A 5,054-nucleotide genomic window follows, 5' to 3' on the forward strand; every position below is an offset into this window, starting at 1 on the left:
ATCTGTATGCAGGTCAGGAAGCAACAGTTAGAACTGGACATGGAACAACAGACTGGTTCCAAATAGGAAAAGGAGTTCGTCAAGGCTGTATATTGTCACCCTGTTTATTTAACTTACATGCAGAGTACATCATGAGAAACACTGGACTGGAAGAAACACAAGCTGGAATCAAGACTGCCGGGAGAAATATCAATAACCTCAGATATGCAGATGACACCACCTTTATGGCAGAAAGTGAAGAGGAACTCAAAAGCCTCTTGATGAAAGTGAAAGTGGAGAGTGAAAAAGTTGGCTTAAAGCTCAACATTCAGAAAACGAAGATCATGGCATCTGGTCCCACCACTTCATGGGAAATAGATGGGGAAACAGTGTCAGAATTTATTTTTCGGGGCTCCAAAATCACAGCAGATGGTGACTGCAGCCATGAAATTAAAAGACGCTTACTCCTTGGAAGGAAAGTTATGACCAACCTAGATAGCATATTCAAAAGCAGAGACATTACTTTGCCAACAAAGGTTCATCTAGTCAAGGCTATGGTTTTTCCTGTGGTCATGTATGAATGTGAGAGTTGGACTGTGAAGAAGGCTGAGCGCCGAAGAATTGATGCTTTTGAACTGTGGTGTTGGAGAAGACTCTTGAGAGTCCCTTGGACTGCAAGGAGATCCAACCAGTCCATTCCGAAGGAGATCAGCCCTGGGATTTCTTTGGAAGGAATGATGCTAAAGCTGCAACTCCAGTACTTTGGCTACCTCATGCGAAGAGTTGATTCATTGGAAAAGACTCTGATGCTGGGAGGGATTGGGGGCAAGAGGAGAAGGGGATGACAGAGGATGAGATGGCTGGATGGCATCACTGACTCGATGGACGTGAGTCTCAGTGAACTCCGGGAGTTGGTGATGGAGAGGGAGGCCTGGTGTGCTGCGATTCATGGGGTCGCAAAGAGTCAGACATGACTGAGGGACTGATCTGATCGGATCTGATCTGTCAGGTGGGGCTTCCCTGGTGGTTCAGTGGTAAAGAATCCACCTGCCAATGCAGAAGACACAAGTTTGTTGCCTGGGTCAGGAAGATCCATTGGAGAAGGAAACGGCAGCCCACTCCAGTATTCTTGCCTGGGAAATCCCATGGACAGAGGAGCCTGGCGGGCTACAGTCTGAGGGATCACAAAGTCAGACATGATTTAGTGACTGAACAATAGCATGTGTCGAACTCATGCAGGGTGTTTGAAGCTACCTCAACCTGGAAAGCATTCTTCTATATCCATTATATGTTAGGTTTAAAAAAAAAAACTGAGCTCACAAAGAATCAGTGACTTATCAGGGTCATAAACTAGCAAATGCATGCCTGAGATTCTGAACTCTGAAAGTGGAGTCACTCAGTCGTGTCCAACTCTTTGCGATCCCATGGACTATAGCCTACCAGGCTTCTCTGTCCATGGGATTCTCCAGGCAAGAATACTGGAGTGGGTTACTATTTCCTTCTCCAGGGGATCTTCCCGACCCAGGGATCGAACCCAGGTCTCCTGCATTGGAGGCAGACGCTTTAACCTCTGAGCCACCAGGGAAGCCCAAAATCATAATTATACATCTACCAACATATAAGGGTTGGATTAAATGATGTAATTTACATCATTTACATGTAAAATACAATAAATTTACATTCATTATATGTAAAACTCCACTCAAGAAAATTTTCTAGCATGTTAGAATAACACTTGGGAGGATTTTTGAGCCAGAAAAGACTTTAAACATCATTTAATCCAACCTTTATAGATGAGAGATATGCTCAGAGGGATAAATTTCCCTGTGTTTAGACCTAGTTAGTAGATGAACCAGGATTAAAATCCAGTTGGAGGCAGTATAGTGAAGTGGTTAATACTATGGTCCTTGGAATCAGCACTGGTTCCAATCATAGCTCTGGCACTTAATGACTGTGTGTAACCTACAAAGATTTACAAAGCTAATCTTTGTTTTCTCAATCTTAAATGAATGATAAAGCCCTACAGTGCTGTGAGAATTAAATGTAACACTGCACAGCAGAAAGTAAGCAATAACAAATACTAGGTATTCTCTCATCTCCTGCCTCACTGTCCACTCTTCTTTGCAGGATAGCATATTGCCTTTTGTGGATGGGTTGTGGAGTGGACATTACATTCCAGGGTCAAAGTGAGTAATGATTAAATGTGCATTTATTTATCTGGTAAGTCCCTTTAAAAAAAAATACATGTACAAATACTTCTCTGTGGATAAATAACTTTTAAAAAGTTCATTCAATAAACATCTATGGAGCCCATAGTACATACCAGATGCTGAGTATGAAACAAACAAAACAGATAAACTCTCAACCTTCATAAGCACTGAAATTTGGCGGGGAAAAAAAAAATCACTGAGATCTACCTGCGGGATGTGCAAAGCAAATATTATTCACAGAGAAGTCAATACGATGTAATGGACATTAGCATTTGAAATGAGCTGTACACATATACCTGTGTTTTTTTGTAAAACCAGTTATTCTTTAGAATTAAGTTCTAGATCATTTCTAGTACTGGTCATTTCAACTAGATTTTAGTAAATTCCTTGAAAACTAAACTATTCTATTTCTTTACATACAGTAGACTATTGGAAAGGGCAGGTTTAGTTAAGCACACTTGATAACATATGCTAATCATTGTCTGTTTCAGGGTTACATGAGTGGAAAAGAATAGTTTTCTAAGAGCTAGTAGATAGTAATTCCTTACTGGGCATCACAAAGTTCAGTTTTATGAATTTGTGCTCATTTATTCATTTTCTCTCTTTCTACATACACACACAAATAGAAGCTGACTAAACAGATAGCTGATACTCTGGTCTTAGAGTCACTAATAATACACTGATGGTCTCTAGATTGCTTGTATTTGTTTGAGTAAGGGTGATAAGACTGGCTAAGGATAAATAAAAAAAGAATTTGGATTACTCATATGTCAAAATTCTTTGTAGGGATTCTTTAAATCCCTAACACATTCCTTAATCTTTAACACATTAAGGAATTGATTCCTTAACTCCTTAAATCTCTTATACTCAAGTTTTGCTATTCATTTGACTTTGGAATGTGATATACTATCCAATTTTACTGGAGAGTGAAAAGAATGATTTTGTCACTTATGAAAGGAAGTAGACAGCATAGTAAAAAGAGCCCAAGCTTGGAGTTTCCCTGAAACTGGGTTCAAATCTCAACTGCCATTTAATTGTATAACTTCTAAGAACATCTGAGTCTCAGTATAAAATGTTTGCAAAATGGGGATAATACGATTCTCTTTGTAGAACTGTAGAAAGTTTAAATAAAATGATAAATGTAAAGTACCTGGCAGATAGCAGCTATTTGTGGCTAACATTAGTGGCTGGCTATATTAATTTGAAAAGAGGTCACAAATCAAGAGCAATGATTAAAAAAAAACCCAAAACACTGCCTATCTGATAACTAGTTGTTATATAAAAACAAGGTACCTTTCTTAAATTATTTATAATCCTTGCAACTGAAGAAATAAGGAAAAACCACAAGATTCAATAAAAATGACAAAATTGGGACCAAATGAGGTTACAAAAGTTCGAATTGTTGATCAACTAGGAGATAACATGCTTCCATACTCTCAAAAGATAATAAAGCATTTGCCTGATGCATCAGGGTCCTTGAATTGAACATATTGCATTTTTCTTTATGGTAGTTATTGCTAGAACTCTATGTAGAACTGACTGGGGGTAAAAAAAAAAAAATCAAGCAGCTGCTTATGGAACACGTGATTGTTTCAGTGAAAGGTGGTAAGTGAAAACTACTTACCTGAACAAACTGCATGACTCAAGAAAGAGAAGTCACCAAAAAAAGCTTCTCTCATCACATTTTTAAAATCTTCAACTACATGGGCACATTTCCTCACATTACCTTTTCATCGGAAGCAAATTCTGCTCAGACCCCCATCTAAAATTCTCCTGAAGGTTTCATTAGGAAGCCTGGAAGAATGCAGAGGCACTCCTTTCTGAAAGAACATCTATTCCTTACTACTCCTTTCCAAAAGGTAAAAATGTGTATCTAAAACCCACGCATGAAATTTTGAGCTTGTTCTGCTATCTCAATTAGCTCATAGAACAAAGACCATTCTCACCCTATTTAAACCGCGGCGGTATCGCTGAGTTCTCAATCAGGAACAACCCCCAACCCGACCCCGTCATCCCACTTCCAAAAATAGAAAAGGTGAGCTCTTCAGCCAGCTGCTTGTCTCCCCGGCACTGCACCCCAAGATGAAGGAAACCATACTCGGGAAAAAGATGGTAAAGCAGCTCTCGAAAATCAAGGGTGACCACCACCCTGCCTGTGGGAGAGTGTGGACACTCCTTGACCACCTCTACAGACACTCTCCTAAAAGAGGTAGCAGTAGACGGTGTCTTCTGTCTTACCCAGGGGCACCTGGGGACCCGAGGTCGAGTTCCGAGCTGGAGACAGAAACTGTGAACTGAGAAGATGGTAAAGTCGGAATCTCAAGGCCTTGTCCTGCAGCACAGAGGGTCAAGAGCCAACGGGGTTGGATGGGGACTCCGAGTTCAACCTTTTCCCGCTTAACTTCTCGGTCAGATCAAGATGCTGCACGGAGTCTCGGGTGGACGGAAATACCAGGTCCAGGAGGCAACCCAGAAAAAAAATAATAACTCACCAGTCTCCCAACCTTCGGCGCGGTGCTAGCAGGAGCTTGGCCCGCGAGTCCGGATCCAGCCGGGGAACCTGCTTGGAAGACCCTGACGACAGCTCGAGAGCGTCACTGACAACCACCCGGAAGTGTCACAATCGCTTCCGGAGCCGCGGAGCGCGCGGCGGGAAATTATTTCCCAGAGCCCGGATTCGTGAAGCCACTGGTGCCGCAGCGGCAGTCTTCGTCCCGCCTGTCAGGGGCCGCTCCGCGGAGGCAGCAGCCCCAGAAACCCCGGCCGGGAAGGTAAAGGGCCTCAGCCCTGAAGACGCGGTGTTCACCCTGACCGTGTGGGGGTGCTTCCTCCTCAAGTTTCGGCGGCGTCCGAAATGTGAGGCTG

At 42.2% G+C, this 5,054-nt stretch overlaps 2 protein-coding genes across 2 annotated transcripts in view; one reads left to right on the top strand and one right to left on the bottom strand.

The window, feature by feature from the left end:
- KIAA0825 (KIAA0825 ortholog) overlaps positions 1 to 4,800 on the bottom strand; it is a 429,492-nt gene extending 424,692 nt beyond the window's left edge. Inside the window, exon 1 of the mRNA XM_010831930.1 lies at positions 4,682 to 4,800. The gene's annotated coding sequence lies outside the window, so the exon portion shown is untranslated. The remainder of the gene's footprint in view (positions 1 to 4,681) is intronic.
- Positions 4,801 to 4,838: 38 nt separating this feature from the next.
- The window catches only part of ANKRD32 (ankyrin repeat domain 32), a 73,883-nt gene continuing 73,667 nt past the window's right edge, over positions 4,839 to 5,054 (top strand). The window contains exon 1 of the mRNA XM_010831929.1: positions 4,839 to 4,960. The gene's annotated coding sequence lies outside the window, so the exon portion shown is untranslated. The remainder of the gene's footprint in view (positions 4,961 to 5,054) is intronic.

This window comes from Bison bison, unplaced genomic scaffold (genome assembly GCF_000754665.1).
Source record: "Bison bison bison isolate TAMUID 2011002044 unplaced genomic scaffold, Bison_UMD1.0 scf7180017864533, whole genome shotgun sequence".
NCBI lineage: Eukaryota > Metazoa > Chordata > Mammalia > Artiodactyla > Bovidae > Bison > Bison bison.